The sequence below is a fragment of the Dermochelys coriacea genome, chromosome 26, assembly GCF_009764565.3.
Source record: "Dermochelys coriacea isolate rDerCor1 chromosome 26, rDerCor1.pri.v4, whole genome shotgun sequence".
NCBI lineage: Eukaryota > Metazoa > Chordata > Testudines > Dermochelyidae > Dermochelys > Dermochelys coriacea.
The window spans coordinates 12,215,882-12,242,063 of NC_050093.1; the positions used below are offsets into that span (position 1 = coordinate 12,215,882).

At 44.9% G+C, this 26,182-nt stretch overlaps 1 long non-coding RNA gene across 1 annotated transcript in view; it reads left to right on the top strand.

Moving 5' to 3' along the window:
- Positions 1-1,208: 1,208 nt before the first annotated feature.
- Positions 1,209-26,182, top strand: part of LOC119848813 — a 187,076-nt gene continuing 162,102 nt past the window's right edge. The window contains exon 1 of the long non-coding RNA XR_005290343.1: positions 1,209-1,348. This is a non-coding gene — a long non-coding RNA (uncharacterized LOC119848813). The remainder of the gene's footprint in view (positions 1,349-26,182) is intronic.

Consider the following 26,182-nt stretch of genomic DNA (forward strand, 5'->3'; position numbering starts at 1 on the left):
TGTAAACGTCTCTTCTCAGCTTGCAGATTACTGGCTGGAGGGAAGGAAATGTAACCAGAAATGGTGAGCCAAATTCTCTGCTGGTGTAATGTCTTTGGCTTCAGAAGAGTTACATCAACAGAGAATTTCACCCTGTGTTTTATACCTGAACTGTGTTTACCGAGTCACCCAGCTCAAACTGAATAACTGGTTAGAAACCCACAAAGGCTTCCATGGGGGAGAGATTGGAAAGACGGGGCTGTTTAGTACAGAGAGGAGACAAAGAGGAAGAGACATGATGGTGGTACGCTGAATAATGAATAAGATAGAGAAGGCGGATTGGGTGTTTCTATTTCCCCTGTCTCATCGCAAGAGAGGACACTCAAATAAACTGAAAGGCAATGTGTTTGAAACAGATGCAATCATATATACTTGTTTACATAATGCATGTGGAACTCCCTGCTACTAGATAACAATATTGATGTCAAGGCTTAGTAGGATTCAAAAAAGAATTAGGCATTTACACAGAGGAGAACATTGTGGTATGTCAGGCAGCATAAAAGTAGGGATATACATCCTCCTGCTTCAGGGAATAAGGGAGCCCTGAACTGAGGGGATTAGGAAGAAATACCCCCAAGGGGCTGGTTATTCCCTAATTATCCATTGTGGGGATCCTTACATGTTCCTCTGAAGTGTGGGTTTGTGGCTAAGGGCTTGTCTAGGCTGGGAAGTTGGTTCTGATTAACCTGAATTTTTTCGTGATGACCGGCCTTGCGTCCACACACAAAAGATGTTTCCTCAAATTATCTGGCATCCCAGCCCCTTGCTGGGGCATCTGTGGGGACTGAAACCAGGATCTTGGGTGCTAAAAAGTCTCAACCACATGAGCTAAAGGACCAAAGTCCAGATTTACAAAGGTATAGGGGGTGGGTAGTGGGACTTTCAAAAGTGCCTAAGTGAATTGGGTGCCTAAATCCCTGTGACTTTCAGTGGGAATTAGGTGCCTAACTTAATTAAGTATCCGGGGCCATTAACTTGCAGAGAGTAGTAGACACATAAAACCCATAGGTGGTGTAGCTGCCAGAGGGAGAGCCACATGACGGTGCAGGTTGGTTGCTTTTGGACCCTGTCTAGTGACCGGCAAGGAGAGTGTTAAAGCCAGGACCCCTGATTAGGGAACTGGCAGCAGCTGGGAGCATTGCTCAGCAACCCAAGCCCTGGGCATAGGAGGGGGCTGAACTCAGGTGGGGTGCCCTGTTCAATCAGCAAGGGAAAAGGCAGTTGGGGGAGAGAACTGGCCCAGCTACCAGGAGCCCTGAGGGCAAAGCGGATGGTGGGATCCTCCCTCTGGCCCATGCGCTGGCAGCAGGTAGGGGTTGTTTTGTTTACTGACTAGGGGAGATGGGGCTGGGCTGGTTCTGAGGAGCCCCCTTCTAGATTCTGCCTCCGGGCTGGAAGCCTGCGGGTGGCAGTGGGGCTTCGTGGGGCAGTGGAGGAGGATAGAAGGGGGCTGGGAACTTCATGGAGGAGTCTGGCTTTTGGCGTTTGCAGGGGAAGTTTCCTGTAACTCCAGGCTGTCTGGGGGCACAAGCCTGCGGTGTATTCTCAAGGGACTCTAGTGTCTCTGTGATTCAGGCAGTGGGGTTTCTTTCCTTCAGTAATGTTCTGACCCCAAGGGAATATTTCCGTTAGGGAAATATTCCACACCCCTGGCCCCAAGAGCCTCAATCTTCCTTGTCTTTAATTCATTCCATTCTCCTTTACTGCCCTCTTTTTGTTGAAGTTCTCTCTAAACAAGGATCAAGTGGCCAAGGTTAAATCTGGCTGCTCTGTGGGTTGGCTCTAGCTCTGTAGCTAGCAATAGCTAATCTGCTCCGCCCCTACGGATGGAGGGCTTGTCTACCCTTGAAATGCTACAGCGGCAGAGCTGTGCGCTGGTCCATGTCCTTACAATCTCTCTAAGGAAGTAGCACTTGCTCCTAGGGCTGACAACTGACCCTGTAGAAACTGGGCCTGGCCAGGATTCTTGGAATAAAAAGGGGTTTTCACTTGCGCCTAGTCCAATTGCTGGAAGGCGCAAGTGATATGTCAAGCACTGCAACTCTGTTGGCTTCAGGTTGGTGGGCTGGACCGAGCAGTGTCTGATTTGCAGGGGCTGCCTGCTGTTCTTCCCATCGCACCTTTATGTGTGCATGTAGTTCTGCAGACAGACAGGGTAAAATCCTCTCTGAAGCGCTTGCCATCCAAGGTCAGAACATCCCAATTGGAGTGCTTGAGGTGTGACAACATGGGAATGGTTTGTAATATTTTTTGTGCCTCAGTTTCCCTCTCTACTTTGCATCGCTACCCAAGGGGGTGAAAAAGGGATTAAATCTGCTCTTGAGGCAGAACTGGGAGGCTTGAGGAGTTTGTGTCACTGTCTGGTCTGGGGTAGTTAGGGAACGTGCTCAAACTGATCCATATCAATGGAGAATCCAAGAAGACAGCAGGAACCCCAAGGGCCAGGGCACTTCCACCTAGCAGCCAAGAAGGAGATCCCCTTCCTCTCCCCCCCACATACCCTCTCTTGGCTGGGAAGCAGAGTAAAGGCCCCAGTTTAATAATAAAGCGGGTGTCAGATGCCTGGAGTAAAGATGGCCCTTTGGAGAGACAGAGCTCTCTCCTGGGACCAACACTGACAGGAATCCATTGCAGCTTGGCCAGGTTGGACTCTGTCTTAAGTTGCATTTCTCCATGCTGACCTTAGGACTTCCCAATGCTGTGTCCCAGCTGACTAACAAACCCCCCTCTTTGAAAAGGTTCCCTGGTGTCCCTGCAAATCCATGCTGGGGTGCATTGCTCCCCGAAGAGCATAAAGGACTCCTGGTTAGAGACCATCCAGTCGGACTTGCTGGGCAGAGCCCATGGTGTGAAGGAGTCCTGGTGGCCTGCCCGTAAGGATGTGAAGAGACCCCTTGGGGGTGTCTGCCACACAGTAGGGGCTCATCCCAGGGACGGTTTAAAAGACCTTGTGGCTCTGTAACATAAGTTTAGGCACATTCAGAAGTTCTGAGCACTAACAGTTCCCATTGATTTCCATAGTGCAATCTAGCTGTCTTGTGTTGCCTCCTGGCCTGCGAGAGATCCCTGACCCTGCCAGGAGGGAGTCTATTGAATGACCTGAGTTCAAGAGGAGGATGCTCCCATCCCTGCAGAGCAAGGGTCCAGGCTTGTGCTCTGCCTCTTTGCCCAGCCCTCCAGGCTTGCAGCCATTTCCTCCAGGCTGTATTCTGGGAAGTGTCAGGTATGGAGTTACACGGTCTCCTTTAGACCATGTGTAGCATCAAACTGAAGCAGCATATTCTGCCTTGATGCTGTGAGTAAACCGAGTCAAGCTGCAATGTACTAGGCTGGTCTTTCTGGAGAGAGACAGAAAAACATCCTCTGCTCAAGCAAACCCCTCCCCCCCACGTGCATCCCCTGAGCACCGGGGTCTACGCTTCTCTTCACGATCAATAGTCACTTGCATCCAGGTCCCCTGTTTCCAAATGCTGTTGCCTTCCACCCCAGAGGTGGCTGCCTTTCTTCAGTGTTCTATATGGCTTGCAAAGTACTCTGGGCCCTTGGTTGTCAAATAAACATAAGCTGTATATGTGTATATGTATATGTAAAGTATATATATATACTTTACCTCTGAACTCCACTCTCTGTCTTCCCAATGATGCTATGTTAAAGCTTGTACTGAATTTAGAGAGGTTGGTTGCATTTAGACCCTGTCTAGTGACTGGCAAGGAGGGGGAACATCTTTTATTGGACCAACTTCTGTTGGAGAGAGAGACAAGCTTTTGAGCCACACAGACCTGAAGAGGAACTCTGTGTGGCTTGAAAGTTTCTCTCTCGCCAACAGAAGCTGGTCTAATAAAAGATATTACCTCACCCACCTTGTCTCTCTCAGACCCTTGGGCCGACACGGCTACTGTGACACTGTATGTACCGAATGTTTCATGCAGTCCAACAGAGAGATCTCAAGCTAAGGCATGCACTACATTTAGAACGGGGGCGGGGGGTTATCAAGACCCCAGTGAAGAGAACAATGAGTTACAAATGCAAGCCCCTGTGCTTAAAAATAAAAGGGCAGGGTACGCAGATCCCATGGTGAGTGAGCTTACAGGGCAACAGACACAAATGTAGAGGCGGGAAGGTCACTTGTTGGCCTATAAACATGTTGATGAACATCCAGAGTGAGCCAAGGAAATGGAGTTTCTGGGCTCAAAGGATTCTGAGGTTTTGTAGGCTTTGTGGGGAAGAGGGTCACAGAATGGTTACACCAACAGGCCAGACTCTTACTGATAATTGGGGGGTGCCTGCAGGCCCCCAGGAGGAAGGAATTTTCATGATCTCTTATGTTGCGCATGCCATGAACACACCTCCCAACATCTGAAGTGGCTAAATGGGGATGGGTGCTGCACCTGGGGAGGGGTTTGCAGGGCAAGTCTGTCTCATGCTTACCCCACAGCAGTGGCTCTTGTCTTCTTGCAAGGCTGTCTGGGCTTGGCTCCCCACTCCAGGCATTGTGACTTGGTCCCGGGCACTCCTCCACAACAGCCAGAGTCGGGAGCCTTGCTCCAGCTCTGCTTGGGTCCTGACTCTGCTCTCAGCCCTGTTCCAGGATGCCTAACTCCCGGTCTGACTGCACATACCCTGGTTGTGACACACTCCACTTCCTGAGGTGCAAACCTCCAGTTCCTACTGTTCTCCCTGTGCAGTGAACTTGGATCATTTCCGCTTCAGGAGAGTGAGCTGGTTTCTATTCTGGCTGGCGCATCATCGAAAGAACTACCAACCTGGGTTCTGATTGCAGAATCGTTGTCAGTGACACATGTGCCAGACAGACCTCCTCTTTAGTTCACCAAGCGGGTGGAAAAGATGCCTTAACTTGTAGGCAAGGTAGAGATGATCTGGTGGCATGAATAGACAAACATAGAAATGCCCTCAAGCCAGTTCTTAGAGTTGGGGCTTGTCTGCATGCAGCGAATGTGCAACTGGTACAAATTTTGCAGCTAGACAACTCCTTGCTCCTAAGGAATAGTGCACATATTGGATGACTCCAACACTTGGTATGCGATCCACCCATCATGTGCAAAGCCTCGGGACAATGAACTACAGCATGGAGTCAGTCTCTTGAACCCAACTTACAGCTGATGCTAAACTTTGCCACTGGGAGAAGATGCTTTGTGCTGTGGGCAACTTCCTTTGTGTGCCTCTTGTAAAACAAGCCAAATCCTTGCTGAATCAAATCTTCAGGCTGGCAAAACTCTCATGGTTTCAAAGAGTTTTCTCCACGCACTGAACAAGGATTCCTGGATCCAGAGGAGTGCATTTAAGCCAGAATATTTAAAACAGCTTTGTCTGCTTGTCCAGGCATCTAATGCACTTGGGCTTCAGCATGCAAATGATAAGTACTGGAATCTTTTAGGAAGGGAAAGGTTGGGGTTTTTTTTTTTTTTGTGCAAGCACTTGTTAGGGTGCATTAACAAGCATGGTGCTTGGTATTGATCAAGCCACAGGCAGCTGCATTATTGTAAAGGCCTAGCTTGAACCTCCAGAAAAGCCAAATAGATTCCAAGTGCATTTTACCATGTCTCCAGATAATTCTAATTCTTTAAAAAATAGATGTGAAATGGCAGCGTGTAGCCCCTCAAAGAGCCAAGGACATCTCTTGCAATGGTAGAGCAGGACGTAAGAGTTAGTCCTGCTGTTTCCATTAAGTTGCGTTCTGACTCATTAAGTTGTCTTTCATGCTCGCTTTTGTATATGCTGTTTGTCGCTTCCTCCCCCGAAACTATTTGCTGTCCCTGCGTGCTGTTAAAGAGCTGCTGTGTTCAGACCTAGAGGTGGTTGCATTTTGGGGTGGATGGTGGAATAATTCCTGCAAATAACTTGTGCGTAAGCTTTTAAAATACTTAGGGCTCACTTAGGAAGAAAAGCACCATATAAATGTGAATTATGGCATACAGTATAAACAGTGATGTCAGGCTACTAGGGGTGGTGTCCCTAGCCTCTGTTTACCAGAAGCTGGGAATGGGTGACAGGGGATGGATCACTTGATTCCCTGTTCTGTTCATTTCCTCTGGGGCACCTGGCACTGGCCACTGTTGAGAACACCGGGCTAGATGGACCTTTGGTCTGATCCAGTATGGCTGTTCTTATCCTGTTTTAACTTTTTTTTAGCATAATTATTGACCCTTTGAATTTCTAAAGCCCCTTCCACCTGAGGATCCGAGTGCTTCCCTAACATTAATTAAATATGCGTCTCAATACCAATATGAGTCTGGGAAGTGGTGGTCTTAGCATATGCACAGCGTGGTGGTACGTGACCAGGATTCATCACTGAATTTGGTCCGCTGGTTGGATCATTATCTTCCCTGGCTCTGGCTGAGTACTGACCAGTAGTGTGACATTAAAACTATTCCATGCCCCCTTGGGGAAGTGTTTATCCCACTTTGCAAACAGGGTACAAGAGGTATAGATGGGGAAACCGAGGCACCAATTAAGTCCCAGTCCTTTAAAAGGCACCTAACCTCCAATGATTTCAATGGAATTTAGGAGGATAGATACCTTTGAGGATCTTGGCCTTAATCTGTGCCTCAGTTTCCCTATCTATGCCTCTTTTATCCTAAGTGGCTTGCTCAAGGATATACAGTAAATCAGCAGCAGCGCTGGGACTGGAGCCAGGGCTGGTAGTGAGAGTTGAGAAAAGAACTCACTCCCCAACTCTTGGTTTGTGTGGGCTAGACCAGGTCTCATAACTGAACTTTTTTTTTTTTTTTTTGCTGAAGAGGGAAAATATTTACTCTTCTGAGTGGGATTCTTGGTACAACATTGGTAACAACTCAGTTTAAACACAACCCTGGGATTCAATAACTGTTTTAATAGCTTCTAAAGTGTTACTATCCAGCTGCCTGTAATGACCCTTTCAAAGGAAACCTGGTTCCGATATAGCTCCTTGAGAAAAGATGTCCGGACCAGCTGCTAAGGTCAAGTGCCTCATCTCCCTGCTTCCAGAAACTTCACAGTATTCGTTCCAAGTGGATTTTGAAATCTCCATCTCTGAGAACCTGCATGACAACTTGAGATGTTGCAGATCTGGCTGTTTCTCCTCGCTTCCTTGTCCTTTGTGCCAAGACCCTTCTTGCAGAGAGGAGTGTGGGAGGAAAAGGGTAAGGGGAAAAGAAGCCTGTGTTCTAAAGCAAATATACCTGGGTTGGGATATTTCAAGAAGCCCAAGATTTAGGTGCATATTGAAGTCCAAGGGCAACTGGGCACCTAATTCTTTTAGGGCTCCCTTAAAATCCCACCCTGGGCTTCTAGGATCTACAAAACCCAACTGCTGTGGACCTGTTTAGCTAATATTGGGGGCACCTCAGGTTTACATGGTACTGAATCCTGATACTCTGGCTTTAGGCAAGCTGCGCCTGTTCTTGCATATGGATATACTTGGAGAGAGGGAGGGGCAAGTGAGTCACGGAGAAGGGCTGGGGTGGCAGGGAGGTTAAGGAGATGGCCATCATGTTTATAACTTTGCTGAAGAATTGCTCTGGAATTTTCATGTGCAAGGCCACTCCTGTCCTGCTTTGAAGCATTCACTCAGTGACATGGCACATGTATGGAGGACAGGCTGCTATGATTATCCACAGGCCAGTCCTGATCCATCTTTCTTCAGCTGCAAGGGTCTCCTACCTGACCTCCACTTCCAGAAATGAGCCCTGCTTCCTCTTGGGTTTTCCACACTTCCGTTTCTTCAGCGATATGGACACGTATCCTCCAGATTCAGAGTAGCAGCCATGTTGGTCTGTATTCGCAAAAAGAACAGGAGTACTTGTGGCACCTTAGAGACTAACAAATTTATTTGAGCATAAGCTTTCATGAGCTACAGCTCACTGCATCGGATGCATTCAGTGGAAAACTCCAGTGTATCTCAGCCAGTTATGGCACACTCCAGCCTAACATGCTCCTGATAAGTAGACTGCGCTCCTTTAAGTTGATCCACTAAGGCCTTGGGTCTCCTGGGGTTGGCTCCCAATGGTAGAGCTTTGAGCAAGTCCAGCTGTGCCTTGGTTGTGTTACCAGTCAGATGGTTCTGGGACTCCCCCAGGATGCTGAGACACTCAATACGTGCAAAGACTTTTAAGGCCCTTTGATGGAAGTGGCTATAGAAAAGGCAAAGTATAATCAGTGCAGTGGCTACTAAGCTGCATCTTGCATGGCAGGAGCCTGCAGTACTTGCATTGCGTTAAGCTCTAGGGGCCTGGAACCTGCTCCACTACAAAGCGAAGGCCACTGAAGTTACTTTGGTTGGCAGGACTATTAAGAGTAAATATATGGCCCGGTGAAGTAGGTGATCAGATACACCATAAGGAGGGCCATGTAAGAAGTGACGTAGTCTTGCTGTAGCTAACATCTATGTAAAAAAAATTAAAACCCCACCCCATACTGTAGTTTCCCTTCTTGCCACAAGATTGTGCATGTTAGACAAATGGAAAGATGCTTTGAGATCATTTAGCCTGGTGGGTAAAAAGCAAACCAGTGACAGGAAAAGTAAGTGGAGCACAGTTCAGGTATGGGAAGAGGCACCACAACCAGCTGAATAGAAGCCCAGATACAGAAGTCAAACTACCCCTATTTGGTTTTAGCTTGAATCCATGTGCCTGCTGGCCCTTGAATTGCAGTCTACACCACATGTTGCAGGGCTTGGCTTTTATCCTCTTGCCACTTCATCAACTGGCTCTGCAGGAAGGAAAGGCTAGTTTGGGAGACCCCCATGTGCAAGTAGCTCTGTGACTCTGCTTGCCTGCACTGCATCTTTAAAGACTGGACAGACTCTGCTGACACAGACCAGCAGCTATTCTGTAGTCAGGTTAATGCGGACCGTCAGCAGACGCACACGCGCTGCTCTCTTAATCTTTTAATCGATACCAAATGGACTTGTTTTCTCCACACTGATAATTCCAATTAAAAAGAGTTTTAATTTTAGAAATTGCCTGCAATTTGATTGGGGGGGGGGTGAATTCCTTTGGACTCCTCATTATTCCCAGACCTGTTCTTTGCACACTTCTCCGAGCACCCTGCCATTCATAGACACTGTAACTCACTGTGCGCTAGGTACGAATCTTATTATCCATGGCTTTTCCTGCTGTAATGTGACGAGTGGAACTGGAGAAAGAGGATCTGGTTGGTATCTGGGGCCATAAATATCAGACTCTCTGCAAGTAACACAGTGACGGGCCACTCAGCATGTCAAATAAAACCTGGTTGTTTTTTTTACAGATCTGCCTGCTCGTGGCATCGCTCTTTGCTAACGGAACACCCATATTTCTAGCCTAACTAGGGGCATACGTAGCCAGGGAGTGTACATGAAAAGCTGCTCACAAAAGTCCACGACTTCTTACAGAATTTACTGCTCTCCAAGCTTTGGAGAGCAGCAAGAGAAAAGCTTTCAAAATCAAACTTCTCTGCTTTCCAGGAAGTTAAATTCTTTAGGGAGAGAGCATAGTGTGTAAGTCTGCTCTGATGGTCTGCATTGACCCCCACTGCAGAATGGCTGCTGCTGTTCTTTGCCAGCAGCAGCCATTCTGCAGTGGGGAGTCAATGCAGACCATCAGAGCAGAGTCCCTTCAGTTTTTTAAGATGTGGTGCACGCAAACAGAGACAACAGTCGCATAATTCTTCAATGGCTCTTGCATTCTGCAGTGCTGTGTGTGAACAGCAGTTGATCTGGGTAACGTTGTTACAACAATCGGTGACGAAACAGGGCCTGGGGGGGTTAGAATCCCAGGATCTAGTCCCAGTTCTGATAAGGGACTGCTGCAATTTGGTGGATTTTTTTTGTATAAATGGAAAGTTTAAATTTTTAAAGTTTCAAGGGTTAACTTGGTGGCCGCAAAACCGTGAGTGTCTAAATGTATCTACGGCTAAGAGTCGCCTTCCCAAAGCCCTGCTTAATGGAAAGTGGCTTATGACTTTCCTTGTATTGAATCTTAAATTATTCTCCACAAAGTTCTTAGTGATAAGAAGAGTCAAAATGTATCTAGTCTTTGATCATGCAAGCAAGAAAACTTGACTATAGCTTTCGGTTCTTAACAATAATTGGCTAGTTATACAACAGGCAAATTAAACTACAAAAACTTTTCTTAAGGCTAAGAATATAACTGCTCAAAAGCCAGGTAGTTCAAAATTCAAGATTGCCTTGGTAATACTAACCTGGCCAAGTGGGACATGTATTCTATTTTCTATTCCTCAAAGAGACATGTCTTTGACATATGGTGTGCGTTTAATATACTAAAATAAGAAGTCAATGCAAGTTATTGTGTTTCTATGGAATTATGCTTCACAAATCATCACTAGGATGGTTTCAGGAGATGAGGGGTGCCCACGCATAGCAGCCTTGATGCTTTGTTTTGGCCCAAGTTGTCATGTTGTATGGTGCCTTTCTATTGCTTGTTTCTTTAAGGCAAAGTGTTTTACAAAAATAAATGATACACTGGCTCAGGAAATAAATGAATGTCATGAATAGAATAGAATGCTATCTTGACTGGTTACGTCCCTAGTCCTTTTAAGGCGTGATGTACTCACTCTGACTTGCATCCTTGAGCATTGAGACTGCGCCAAGGGATAATCCAAAGGTTCCATTAATTTACAGATCAAGAGGAAAATTTACCGGAGAAGTAAATGACACATTTTGTGAGCTGGCCTACAGTTTCCAGAGCAACCATCCATTCCCCTGGTATCACAATAGACAATGCAAGACCTGAAGATTGTTTGTTGCTTGTAGCAATGGTTAAGGAAGTGTTTGTATTCAGAGTCTGTTAGCATTGTTACAGGTTTCAGAGTAGCAGCCGTGTTAGTCTGTAAAAAGAAAAGGAAGTGAGCTGTAGCTCACGAAAGCTTATGCTCTAATAAATTTGTTAGTCTCTAAGGTGCCACAAGTACTCCTTTTCTGTTAGCATTGTTGTTACACTGCAATCTGGAAACCAACTCAGCACGGTGGAAAGGGTGCAACAAACTGGTTGGGAAGAAGGAAAAACACTCTATAGGGGACTTTTAAATATTGGTCAATTGTTCCCCAGGTCAACTCTTCTACAGCCCTGAAGTCCCTCACAATAAGAGACTGTGTTTAGTGGAGCTGGGTGGGTAGTTTTTCTGGGAATTGCCCGAGTTGAAAATTTGTGTGTTCTGGAAGAAAGAGGAAAAAGTTTCAAAATTCCTCCTCACAATTAAATTATAGGAGAGGGGAAAAAAAACCTTGGCTTCTGGTCAGTCAAAGCCCATGGTTTTGATAAAATCAGAATGTTTCATTCTGATTTGACTGCTTTGAAACTTTTTTTATATACAAAAATTTTTTAGAAAGTCATTCCAAAAAATCAAAATGTTGAAACCGATCATTGTGATGACATCACTTGTGTCTCTTTTCTTCTGCAAGGCAATTGGTTCAAATTGACCAGCTTTGCTTTTGACACGTTGGCATTTTCTGACAGCAAAGCGTTCTGATGAAACATTTCCGTCCAGCTGCGGTGGTCGGGGGGCAATTCTGTAATGGGTAAGATGAAGTGCCACATTCTACTCTGAGATGAACAAGTCATTAACTTAAGTGAACGTGCATGCAAAGCCATGGTTTCAAGTCTTCAAACCCAGGCACTTGCATGAGCAATATACACTAGTTTACCTGCTTCTCTTTTTATGCAGATTTGAATTGAAGTACAAGAATTGCACAAATACAAATGAGAAATGACTGCCTGGGGAAGAGTACTGCAGAAAAAGATCTGGGAGTTATAGCAGATCACTAACTAACGAGTCAACAACGTAATACTGCTGCCAAAAAAGCGAATGTCATTCTGGGATGTATTAGTAGGAGTGTTGCTTGCAAGACACGAGAAGTCATTCTTCCGTTTTACTCTGCGTCGATACTGTGTCCAGTTCTGGGCCCCACGCTTTGGGAAAGATGAGGACAAATTGGAGGATGTCCAGAGGAGAGCAACAAAAATGATTGAAAGGCCTAGAAAACATGATGTACAAGAAAAGATTGAAAAGAATGGATTTAGAGGAGTAGGGAAGCCTGAGGGGGGTGGGGCATAATACATACATACAGTCTTCAAATACATAACAGGTTGTTATAAAGAGGAGGGTGATGCATTTTTCTCTTTAACCACAGGATGAGAAGCAATGGGCTTAAATTGCAGCAAGGGAGATTTAGGTTAGATGTTAGGGGAAAAACTTCCTGTCTTTTGCAGTCCTACATTTCTAAGATTCTATGAATGGCTTTTGGAATAACCTTAATCCCCTTCCTAAGTGACATTAGCCCAGGGTCTGGAGAGGGTGGCAAGTCATTTTATACCAGAATAAGTGTGTCAACATAGTGGTTGTTACAACGGTCAAACTGTATGGGCTTAAATTTACACCTTTAAGTTCTGCTGGGGAAAAAAAAGTACCTGTGTGAACAGGCCATAAAGCTTAACATGTTAAAACTGGTTTAACGCTGTTTTAAGAGTCTCCAAACGAGGCAGGTGGTACTGATTTAACCAAATCACTTTCAGAAGTGTGCACAAACGGTGTGTTGAGCAACTCTTAGCCCATAAGGATACACGAGAGGGCAGGGTCTCAGAGCCCAGGCTCCAGTCTGAACCTGGACATCTACATGGTAATTTTACTGCTCCACAGCCTGAGCCCAAGTCAGCTGCCAGCTGCAGGTGTTTAATTGCCGTGTAGACACGCATCTTAAGTTCTCTGGGGCAGAATCGGTCTCTATTTTTGGCTTATACAGTGTTAGCCCAAACAAATTACAGTACATCGCCTATTTTATGAACTCATCAGTTCATAAAATCAAAATTTGTAAAATTGGACATCTCGGTTACAGCTGGTACAGTGCATAAATTGCAGTATGGTGCACTGCTTTGCTTGCTTGCTTGTACTTCAAACTGCTGCAAAGCTCTTTCTGATGCTATTAGTGCCTCGATATCGTGAAGGAATGGTGACTTGGTCCTCGTCAACATCACTGTAATCGTTTTCCCCTACTTCTGCTCTTGGTGGGGGGGGGGGGGAACTGCTTGCATAAGTGGTCGTTTGTAAGACTGGTGTCCATAAAATCAGGATTCTAGTATGCTAACAGAATTCATACTCAACATGCTGTAAAATCTCTTGTTTCCTCAAATATTTCTCTTTTAAGTAATCTGCTGTTTTTTGGAAGTAGAACAAGAATTTAAGGGGGAAAACCTAATTATAGAATTCTACAAATGTTGGACTTGAAGTCAAGTCCAGCCCCTTGCACTGAGGCAGGACCAAGTAAACCTAGGTATCTTTGTAAACCTTTCTAACATCTCCTCTACTTGTCCTTCCTATAACTGTTCCTACGCACATAGTCCAAACTAACAATATATATTTTGCTCTAACTTTTCTGTTAGCTCAAAGATAGTAAGATTGAACAAAAGTAGGTCTCCAGGAGAGGGCACAACTTGTGTTTCTCTGGTCAAGTGGGCTGTTATCTCTGCACAGAGGAAGTTTAGACATGTAAAGGTAAAGAAAACCGAGGCATCAGTCTCCTAGCCTCACAAAATGGAGTAATTCAATCACACGGGCAGTTTAGAGATCTAGAATTATTCCAACACTTGGGAGTAAAAGGCAACAGAGAAAAGAAGGGAGGTGATGAGCTATGTACTGTCAGTGGAACTCGAAAGCACTTGAGTGGATTATCCCTGTTTTACATATTGGGAAACTGAGGCACAGAGGTGCAGTGCCAGGCCCAAGGTCACACAGCAGACCAGTGGTTGAGCCAGGAATGGAACTGAAGTTTCCTAAGCCCCAATCCTATGCTCTATACGCTAAGCTAAGCTCCTTGTACGGAACCTTTTAATGGTGGTGACAACAAGGAAACAGTTGACAGCTGTAACAAATTTCTTTCTTTCTGTGGCTAATGAATACATTGGTAATCCAAGGGCATCTGCTTTTCTCCTATTTATTGGGACTACTTACAATCAGCTGGCTCTAATCAAGTTTCTGGGCTTTTTTCTTGTACCAACCACTCAGTCTGTTTCCCTGTGATTTTTATTGCTCGACAGGAGCTGGCTGAATTACAGCTGTCATGGTAAGTGTTCGATCTAGTGGGCGAGTGTTCCACTGGGCACTGACGTTCTGCAGCTGATGCTCTTGTGAAGTCACTTTATTTTCTTCCCCCTTTCCTTTTAGTGTCCGTCTCTTCTCAGCATCTTTCTCTTCACTGTTTCCAAATGCTCCTTGACCGCTTCTAATCTGGTCATAATGTAGAAGCTGCTCTGCCCAGCTAATGACCTACTTGCTGTTGCTGAAAGCTGTCTGATAGACTTTTTCGCCTTGGTGTGGCTTCAAACAGGCATCAATTGATGATCAAAGTAAGGCTTAGGCTACATCCTTATTTTACAATTGAAGAAACTGAGGCATGGGAGTTCAGCGACTTCTGTCAATATAAATGATTTCATTGTAGTAGCTTCGAACATGCCCAGGGTCACAGAGTCAGCAATGGACCCAGGAGTCCTGATTCATCATCTCCCTGCTCAACCCATGCTAGGTCAGCAAGGAAAAGGTTTAACATGGCCCGTGCAAAATGGTGTACTGTAAAATGTCGAGATCAATAGATCTTTGGTCTAAAAAGGAGCTGTAAATATCACAGATGTTAATTTCATTTGGTTTTATTCATGCAATGCAGCCCTCTACATTTTACTTGTGTTTATTGTGCAGCATCTGGCAGGGTGCGGATCCGGAGATCAAATATAAATCACTGATGATCAACTGAAGCAAAAGGTGAAACAAAACCCGACTCTTCTAATTTGAAAGTGCCCAAAACAGACAGGCACACTGTGAAGGGTGTTAGGCAAAGCAATTTTGGACCATATTGTAAAGATGAATGATGTAGACTGAGAGCGCATAGAATCATAGACGATTAGGGTTGGAAGAGACCTCAGGAGGTCGTCTAGTCCCATCCCCTGCTCAAAGCAGGGCCAACCCCAGCTAAATCATCCCAGCCAGGGCTTTGTCAAGCTGGGCTTGTATGCACACACTCCAGCTTGCACGCAAGATCCATCAAACATACATACCCTTGTGCGTGCATTAATGGTCCAGTTCACTGGGGTTCAATGTCCCCCACCCACCCTAAATGTGCATGCGCGCGCACACACACCACACACGCTTCCTCCAATAATAAGTGCTGACGTGTCCTCTCCCTCTCTGAAAATCAGGTCCTGAAATACTTGCAGCAGGTTTTTGTTTTTTGTTTTAATGGTGATCAGGTGGGGTGTGGGTGAATGGATGAGAATGGACAGCAAGGACAAAAATAAACTTGGGGAAGAGTGGGGACCAAGAGTCTCTCTTGTAGTTGTGCTATAGTAAATTCGGGGTAACTCGGTGGGGCTCAGCTGGATTTACAGCAAACATAACGGAGATTGGAATCTGGGTGTTAGAGGGTTTAAAAACAGGTAGGCAACAAATGAAAATGATTGATCTTGGAGAATTCAGCTCACACATGCGTAGAACCAAAGGATGAGATTTTCAGAGCTGGTTAAATAATCCCCTATCTGGCCTTGGAAATTCTAGCTAGAATTGCTAGTGAGATACTGTAACTGGAAAGATATTTATATAAGAAAAAGAGCTAGGGGTGGTGGTGGGGATTGGCTTGCAGTACAATCTGGTGGCCGGGGGGAGGGAGGAGAAACAAGCCATTTTAGATTGTGGGTAGGATATGTAGAGGTGACCTGTGGCAGGAGATTTACAAAGAGGGGGAAATCTCGCTCTATAGCCATAATTCTGCTTTTTAATACCTGTGGGAGCATTTAATGAGTTGGGACTTCAGGGTTTGGTCAGCGGTAAACGCTGGTGAAAGATTTGAGGCGTTGCTCTCCTATGCAACCATCCTTGGCTACTAAATATTGCATAGATTCCCCCTCCTCCCCCCAAACGCTTTCTGGCTTTGCTCTTAAAATCTAAATTGCTGTGATGTTTTGGGGCAATCGGAAGTTTGAGCTCTGGAACTTTTTTTTTTTTTTCTAAAAACTGTAATTTCTGAGAGGCATCCTTGATTTTAAACTATTCCAGTCTCTCTCCTGATCTGCCAAGGCTGTTTCATTTCACTCAAATGCCTGATGAGTCTATTGGGACCTCTGCTAGAACACCTAGAAATCCAGTCTTGTTTGGGTTCTTTCAAAGGGGTACACACACAATCTGTCATTCTAATGGCAGTGTCCTGCTCTCATCCCACACTGTGAAAGCGACATTTTAAGGCGGTGATGCTCGGACCTCAGTGGTTCAGGAGCCAAATGAGTGATTTAATGTTACCCAAAAGGGCCACAGTCGTGTGAGTTCATTGTTTCATCGACTATATAGAACGTATTTAAATTCTCACAGCAAAATGACTGACCAACTATTCTACAACTGGTTGTTAACCTAGTAAAAGCATCCTGATTGGTTAATAATTAAATATCACATGCTGCAAATTGCCACAGGAGACGTATCAAAGAGCCACTTGCAGCTCTGTCCCCAGGGCAGTCTACTGATACAACCATAACAGCTGCTGGGCTGAATTCAGCCATATTGAGTTCAGTAGAATTGCACCTGTTACACCAGGGTTGAATTTAGCTCTGGGAACTAACTATGCGTGCACACGATGAAATTCACCCCGGTAAAGATGATCAACCCAAGGCCTCTGCCACTGCTTAAGTGCAAAGTAAATGGTGCATGGCTCTCTGCACAGAGGTGAATTTCTTAAACCTATTTTAAATCTCTGTGTTTCCAGGGCGGTTATGTTTGTCATTCAGGGAGTTGGCAAAGATTGGCTCGTGCTTTCATACCATCGCATCTCGAGGAGCCATAAACTTTTTCATTCTCATGGAATAAATTCATCTAGGGCATCGGCAGCTATAGATCTGCATTCTATTGGCAGGGGGGGAGCGGTAATGCTGCTGCTGCTGCTCTGAATTTAATGGATGGATTTGGATGTCCTAATGCTAGAGACTCTTACGTTTATCTTTTGAAACATTTCTGATCTTCAGAGCATCCCATTCCAGCAAAGGTAAGTTCTGCTGTGACCTATGTATGAACCTTACCATGCTAGGACAAGGATTTCTTTCTTGCAATACATCAGGTGAGAAGCTGATCTGATTTCAAGTGACCTATGAAGGCTCGTACTGCTTGTCATGACAGGGAAATGTATGGGGCAGAAAGTTCATTTAATTGACTTAAGGTTTTGTTAGACAGTAGCGTGGGTTTTGGTTTTTTTGTTTTTTTTTTTCTTCTTCCCTTCATCATTGCTAAGGCAGCAATGAAATGCTTGGCGTCTGTCTCCTCCAGTGTGCATGATCTGACTGATAAGGGACAAACTAAGGAAATTACAAGGAAGCCTGCAGGAATGAGCCACCTTACACTGAAAGGGTCACTTAAGGCATCTCCAGTGTTTCCAGTTCGTTCTCCTGGACCTCACTAGGTTGTCTGTCTGCCACCATGGCACCCTGGCGTATGCCTAGTTGGAGAGGAAGGATGGCCTTGTGGTTAAAGGCATTGGGTTTGATTCCTACCTCTGCTACATGCTTCCTGTCTGACCTTGGGCGAATCACTTAATTTCCTCATGCTTCAATGCTCCATTTACAAAATGGGGAGTTGCTGTGCCTCTTGCCCAGCAAATGATGGCCGGTGTCCCCAGTGAGCTTACTGTCTATGTACCGCACCTAGCACAATGGGGCCCTGAACTTAGTTGAGGATCCACCACAATACGAAGGGAAGCGCGGTGGGTCCAAATGGCAGAGCAGAGCCGTTTCAACTCTGTGGTGTGTAGGGGAGCAATTCCTGAACCCTGTGGCTGCGTTTTCATTGGAAATGTGAGCTGGTGCATTCATTTCTGATTAAACCTCCCCTTTAGAACTGTACGTGCCCATATGATTCCGCCATATTCAGGCAGTGTTGTGGCCCTATTCAGAGGGGTGGTTAACGATCCTGTGATTGTGTGCTGCTAGCATAAGGTTCTATAGCCATATAAATAAGAAGAAAACTAAGAAAAAAGTAATGGGGCCGCTAAACACTGAGGATGGAGTGGAGGTTAAAGATAATCTAGACATGGCCCAATATCTAAACAAATACTTTGCCTCAGTCTTTTTAATAAGGCTAAAGAGGATCTTAGGGATAATGGTAGCATGACAAATGGGAATGAGGATATGGAGGTAGATATTACCATATCTGAGGTAGAAGCGAAACTCAAACAGCTTAACGGGACTAAATCGGGGGGCCCAGATAACCTTCATCCAAGAACATAAAAGGAATTGACACCTGAAATTGCAAGCCCATTAGCAAGAATTTTTAATGAATCTGTAAACTCAGGAATAGTACCGAATGATTGGAGAATTGCTAATATAGTTCCTATTTTTAAGAAAGGGAATAAAAAGTGATCCGGGTAACTACAGGCCAGTTAGTTTGACATCTGTAGTATGCAAGGTCCTGGAAAAAATTTTGAAGGAGAAATTAGTTAAGGACATTGAAGTCAATGGTAAATGGGACAAAATACAACATGGTTCTACAAAAGGTAGATCGTGCCAAACCAACCAGATCTCCTTCTTTGAAAAAGTAACAGATTTTTTAGATAAAGGAAATGCAGTGGATCTAATTTACCTAGATATCAGTAAGGCGTTTGATACCGTGCCACATGGGGAATTATTGGTTAAATTGGAAAAGATGGGGATCAATATGAACATCAAAAAGTGGATAAGGAATTGGTTAAAGGGGAGACTGCAATGGGTCCTACTGAAAGGCGAACTGTCAGGCTGGAGGGAGGTTACCAGTGGAGTTCCTTAGGGATCGGTTTTGGGACCAATCTTATTTAGTCTTTTTATTACTGACCTTGGCACAAAAAGTGGGAGTGTGCTCATAAAGTTTGCAGATGATACAAAGCTGGGAGGTATTGCCAATTCGGAGAAGGATTGGGATATTATACAGGAGGATCTGGATGACCTTGTAAACTGGAGTAACAGTAATAGGATGAAATTTAATAGTGAGAAGTGTAAGGTTATGCATTTAGGGATTAATAACAAGAATGTCTGTTATAAACTGGGGATGCATCAATTAGAAGTAACGGAAGAGGAGAAGAACCTTGGAGTATTGGTTGATCATAGGATGACTATGAGCTGCCAATGTGATATGGCTGTGAAAAAAGCTAATGCGGTTTTGGGATGCATCAGGAGAGGCATTTCCAGTAGGGATAAGGAGGTTTTAGTACTGTTATACAAGGCACTGGTGAGACCTCACCTAGAATACTGTGTGCAGTTCTGGTCTCCCATGTTTAAAAAGGATGAATTCAAACTGGAGCAGGTACAGAGAAGGGCTACTAGGATGATCCGAGGAATGGAAAACTTGTCTTATGAAAGGAGACTTAAGGAGCTTGGCTTGTTTAGCCTAACTAAAAGAAGGTTGAGAGGAGATATGATTGCTCTCTATAAATATATCAAAGGGATAAATACAGGAGAGGGAGAGGAATTATTTCAGCTCAGCACCAATGTGGACACAAGAACAAATGGGTATAAACTGGCCACCAGGAAGTTTAGACTTGAAATTAGACGAAGGTTTCTAACCATCAGAGGAGTGAAGTTTTGGAAGAGCCTTCCAAGGGAAGCAGTGGGGCCAAAAGATCTATCTGGTTTTAAGATTCTACTCGATAAGTTTATGGAGGAGATGGTATGATGGGATAATGGGATTTTGGTAAGTAATTGATCTTTAAATATTCAGGGTAAATAGGACTAATCCCCTGAGATGGGATATTAGATGAATGGGATCTGAGTCACCCAGGAAAGAATTTTCTGTAGTATCTGGCTGGTGAATCTTGCCCATATGCTCAGGGTTTAGCTGATTGCCATATTTGGGGTCGGGAAGGAATTTTCCTCCAGGGCAGATTGGAAGAGGCCCTGGAGGTTTTTCGCCTTCCTCTGTAGCATGGGGCACGGGTCACTTGAGGGAGGCTTCTCTGCTCCTTGAAGTCTTTAAACCACGATTTGAGGACTTCAATAGCTCAGACATAGGTGAGGTTTTTCATAGGAGTGGGTGGGTGACATTCTGTGGCCTGCGCTGTGCAGGAGGTCGGACTAGACGATCAGAATGGTCCCTTCTGACCTTAGTATCTATGAATCTATATGGGACCCTGGGGCATGTGCAGTGGAATATTTGAAACTTATGCGCTCAGATGCCTATTTTCCATAAAGATGAAACAATCCCTTTTCAGCAACATTTCATTTCTTTGGTGCGTGTGTGCTCTAAATTGCAATTGAGGCTGTTTTCGTGGCTACCTTTCCCGGGGAGTGACGCAGCGAACAGGCCCTGGGCTGAAATAAACAATCGGAATGAAATCTGATTTGCAAGTGGATGGGTCTGATCGTCTCCCTCACCAGAGACTGCTGCCCCCTAATTGCATCTTACACAAAAGAGGATTAGTACGTTTTTGTGGAAATCGCAGTTAATTGCCATGTCATTAGCTAACTAGATATCTTTCTACCTAGAACAACACAGCTGCTTTTGTAGACCCTGAGACCGAGAGATCAGGCTTTCTGATGGTACATTTAAACTTTTAGAAAACCCACACGTTCATCCTGAGGATAATACCACTGAGTTCAAAGAAATAACAGGAGTGAATTGGACTCATTGGATAGATACAATTTTTATTCTGCATTACAGAAGTGTCTAGGAGTGCCAACCAAGCTCAGAGCTCAATTGTGCCAAACACTGTGCATACCCATAGTAAGGGAGCCTCCTGCTCTAAAGAGCTCAAAATTAAATAAATACTGCAGGCTAAGGGGCAGGGCGGGGGGACCCAGACACAGAGAGGTGAAGTGACTTTCCAAAGGTCACAGAGTAGTTAAGTGGCAGAACCAGGTCTCCTGAGTCCTAATCCAGTGCTCTAGCCACTCGATCATATAATTAGCACAAATGCAATCAGAGGTAATATCGTCGCACAGGTCTAAAAGCATATTATACAGTAAGACCATTCGGCAAACCTTACAATCCCCCACCCCGTCCCCTAGTTGATATTGATACCAATCTATCTCACTCCACCATCCACTTATAGGAGGCCCGCATGAGAGGGCATGCGTGTAGTTTCTGACACTGATTTGCCTTTTTTGCATTGAATGGCTGGAAAGGCAATGAAAATAGCGTCTCGTCTCAACTGAATTTGGGTTGTAAACTTGGCTAGTTAGGAGACCGATGTGCTCGGGGATGATTTGTCAAAGTTGGCCCGGGAGACTGCGTCTGTGTGCGTATGCATCTGCAGTTCCCTTTCAGGAAATTTCCCTTAACCACTCTTGAATGATTCATGGTTGACTCTCTTGTTTTCTTGCTATCTCGGAGAATGGAAATTGACTATTGTGGAGGTGGATTTTTTTTTATGGTGCATATATGAAAACAAAGCAATTCTGTAGGGTTTCCCCTTCAGAACTGGGCCCCTGTTTTCTACTCAACAGTTCCCCTCCGCCTCACCTGGAAGAGGAGAGTTGCACATGCCCATATCTGCCCAGCCCCTCCCACTCACCCAATCTGGAGTTTGGCAGGAAGAGGCACCTGTTTGCCTGTCCCTGAATCATGGGAGCTCATTTTTCTTCTAAGTGTAGAGAGATTATGCCATAAGTGGGGTTTTTTTTTTTTTTTTTTTACCCACGAAAGCTTATGCCCAAATAAATCTGTTTAGTCTTTAAGGTGCCACTGGACTCCTCATTGTTTTTGTGGATATAAACTAACAGGGCTGCTTCTCTGAAACTCTGCCAACTGCTGACTTTTTAAAATGCCAACCTCTGCCTTTCTGTGGCACATGCAGTGCCTAGTACAGGGGTGGCCAAACTTTCTGAGCTGCATACTACAATCTTCAGAAGTTTGAGAGCCAGTGCTCCAACCCTGCTCCTGCTGAAGGCCGGTGTGCCCTGCTGGGCAGAAGCCTTGAGACTTTTTTTTTTCCCCTCCCCCCCCCTGCCCCCGCGCACACTGGGCAGAAGCCCCTACCCCACCATCTCGCTGCAAGGCAGAGCTCCTTCCAGTCTGATAGGTGGAGAATGGAGACTTCTGCCCAGCATGGGGGGTAGGGGGGCTCTGCAAGCCACACTTTAACATGAAAAGAGCCGTATGTAGCTCGCGGGCGATGACTTAGTACAATGGGACACTCGGCGCACACAGTGCAAGTGATAAAAGGGAATATTCCCGTGTCGTGTCATGTCGTGGGTGACCACAGAATTGCTTGAGCTAGGTTGCCAGCTGAGATCTTGTTCTCTTGAGCTTCCAGTGGGGTAGAACCAATGCTGATGTGAACAGAAAAAGCATATTGTTGAACAGAAGAACAGTTACTTCAGAAGAAGCCTGACATCACTGTGTAAAACTAATAAACTAACCATGGACTGAGACCTTGAGCCTCAAAGAGCCAGGGGATATGTTCAATCAAAGACAACCTGCTCCCAGTTCAGAAACTTGATCCACTAGTGCATTTAACCCTAGGGTGGATGAGTCGTAGACTGGAACTAGCCTGCCATATCCAAGTGTGGTGTCTGAAAGCAGAATTCAGCTTGTTATGCCACACCAAAGCTGTAGCAACTCTGCATTCAAGACCGAGCAGGCACCTGTTATCCAAGGAGCTCACAATCTGAACTCAACTAGCTGGAGCATGTCCCTAATGCCAAGGTTCTGCATGTGAATTAATATTGATCAGTCAACAGGCTTCCATCTGTAAAGAAATGCCTAGCCACTGCACCTGTAATTCTGTTTGCAAACCTGTGTCCAGTCCAGAGCAAGGGTGGCAGAATTAGGCCCAAATTAAGGATGTCAGGATCTGGACCTTTCGTACCGTCTTCCCTAAGATGCATGCCCCAGTTTTTTCAGTTCATCAAAATGTGTACACACAGTTCTTGCGCTGCTATCATTTTAAGGCAGAGACAAGGTGAGGGAGGTAACGTCTTGTATTGGATCAACTTCTGTAGGTGAGAGATGCACGCTTTCAAGTCTACACCGAGCTCTTCTTCAAGTCTGGGTAACTTTGAAAACTTGTCTCTCTCACTTACAGAAGTTGGTCCAATAAAAGATATTACCTCACCCACCTTCTCTCTCATGTTCTAGGACTGACATGGCTACAACGACACTCCTACAATAATTTAAGGGGGAAAACTGTACTGATATAAGCACCTTTTAATCAGTAGGGCTGTGTCCACAGTCAGGAGTTGTACTACTTTATAGCTAAATCAATATAATTATAATGTTCCAAAACTACGTGCAGATGCCCTTAGATGTAGCTCCATTAGTAAAACAAAATCCAGAAGTTGGTCTAAAAGCCAGGTTGCTGCTTGATGATACTCCTTGTTTCTTTTGTGAGCAGAAAGTCCTTGTGGTACAAATTCTAATGGATGCCATAAACAAATCGATACTTCCAGCTACAAACGTCAGTGAAGGAGCTATGATAACTCTTAGCCAAATAAATTATTTGTGCCATGAAAGTCACAACGCATAGCGAGCTCAATTTATTCTCAGCCATTAAGCATTACTAGGGAGGACTGAAATATTCATGTCCTGTGTTTAACTGAAAATTAAGCAAATACATCATTGGGTGACAGTGACTTGGGTGAAGGATGATTGCCCTTTAGAGCCGTTACCAAACAGACCAATAGGCATGGCAGTGGCTCAGGAAACTTTTAATATATATTGAAACCAATGAATCGAGGATTGTGTCAGATTCAGAGACTTTACCTTGCTATGCTTGTTTCCACTGAGTGTAATACAGAATGATGAGGATTCTTGCAAGCTCTGTTTCATAGACCATCTCTAGGCCAGGTCACACAGGAGTCTTGCTGGTCTGAAGCCAGCCACCCTCTTCCCATGATCAAGTGCCTCAGTTTGCCCACATGCTTCTGCAAGTGAAGCCCTGTTTGTTAAAGGCAGGGGTGTGTGTGTGTGTGTGCGTGCAGCTTCAACTACATGCTCTTGTTCTAAGTCCAGGGGCTGCTTCACAATTCCAACAGCCGGAATATCTCTTGCATAGATGACAACCTGTTCTACCTCCCATGGCAACAACCAGCAAAAAAATGGATGATCTTGTTTGTATTATGGCAATAGATAGCTAAAACAGGGCCCCATTTTTTGTGTGTTTGTGTATACAGTCCTTAGCACAAGAATTAGTGTAAATGGATGGCATATTGTCCCCATTATGTATGATCTACCCCCAGAATGCCTATGTGAACACGTCCACACTTGCCCTAAATGTTCACAGAAAGCTAACTGAAAAGGGTGTGAACGTAACTGATACAAACTTGATTTAGATGCTAAGCAATTGTTCTTGGTAAACACGTCATGCGCTCTTCCTACCCCATGGCTGTCCTTGAAGCCAGTCTTGACTCTGAGAGGCTGCTGCAGCTGAGAAATTGCTGTGGAAGGTATCAGAGTAGCAGCCGTGTTAGTCTGTATTCGCAAAAAGAAAAGGAGGACTTGTGGCACCTTAGAGACTAACAAATTTATTTGAGCATAAGCTTTCACGAGCACATCCGACGAAGTGAGCTGTAGCTCACGAAAGCTTATGCTCAAATAAATTTGTTAGTCTCTAAGGTGCCACAAGTCCTCCTTTTCTTTTTGTGGAAGGTAGACACCTTGTGGCAAAAGCCTAGAGTTGCCAGTTTTGGTGTGCCGTATTCCTGGAGGTTTTGTCACATCTCACATGACCATCTTTAATTAAAGATTAATCTCTCCTTCCTGGAGACCATTGTGGAGGGTGTGGGCAACCCTACAGAAACCACGTCCCTTTGAGTCAGAGTTTCTCCCCTCTTGCTGCAGGGGCCAGAAAGTTGCTGCAGTCCTTGGGAAGAGATGCAGTTTGTTTTGACTCTCGCGTGTGGTTAGCTATTTTTGCTGGGGGTGTGTGGGGAGGAGTGGAGCCACGGTGTCATCGCTCCCTGCTGACAGTGAGTGCAAAGCTGTACTCCACACCAGACGCAGACTCAAGATTCAGGCAGGTTCTGTCTTAGCCAAGCAGGGGAGTTTGGGGATAATTTTATTCCACTGATAGCTGAGTACAAGGGCACCATCTAGCCCAGTAAGTGCAATGAACCTGGCAGGGTAACAGAGCAGCTGAATAAACAAAGCAGAAATGATGATGATAGACTCTATTCTTAAGAACTCTAGCAAGATGGCAGAGCAGTTTTGTTCACAAATGCTCTGGCTGCGACAACCTGAATTAAAAAGGTGAGTTAGGACTATTCCTTGGACATGTTCGGATCCTATCCATAAATCTCCTGTTTGCTTCATAGTTGAACCAACACATGCAAGATTATCCTGGTCCTTCTAAACATATAATGCAGCTATCTTACCAGTGGGGATCTGCTCCGTTCTGTTTTAGTTTGAATGGTTCATGGAGCCCTGAACTGCTAGCCTTCTGAGTTGAATGCAGATCTGTTAATATACATGGCGCGAAGTCTCAGATCTCACCATTCAGCAGGCTTAATAACGCATGGCATTCCTGTAATGCTTCCAGCATTAGTATGAATGAAGTGGGGTTGGGGGGCTCGAGGTAGGATTCAAACACCTTGGCTCCCAGGTGTTTAATTGTAAGCGAGTCTGGGAGTTTCCATTTATTTAACCGTGAACTATAGGAAATGTCTCATTCAGTTGTAAAGTGATTTATGCTTTCGGAGAATGAAGCAGAGTTAGGTAGCATTGTCTAGTGGTTAAGGCACTCGACTGGGACAAGACAATATTGGGTTCATTTCCTGGCTATCCCACAGACTCTGTGTGACCGTGGGCAAGTGGCTGGCTTTCTCGGTGTCTGTTTCCTACTCTTTGGACGGCACATAGGTCCCCACCAGGATCAGAGGGTCTCGTCATTACTGTAATACTGCTAATAATTTAGAGACACACAGAGAGGATGTTTTATGGGACTCAAGCTGGATTTGCAAATTACTTATTAATCACTTGAATGAGTTGCCAGGCTATTCTTATGGAAACTACAGCAGACGTTACTAATAATTAGTCATTTATAAAAACTGAATTAATTCCTGACTCAGCTGTTCTCAGGATGGTAAGAGGAATGCTTCATTTTAATTGAGGCTATATTTCAAAGAATAGTATTTTAAACCCATCTTTTTACTCTTTTTTTTTTTAAAAAGCAATTGCTTTTTCCCCTCTCTGAATGCTTTGCTACAGAGGCTAAGCTTTCTAGCAA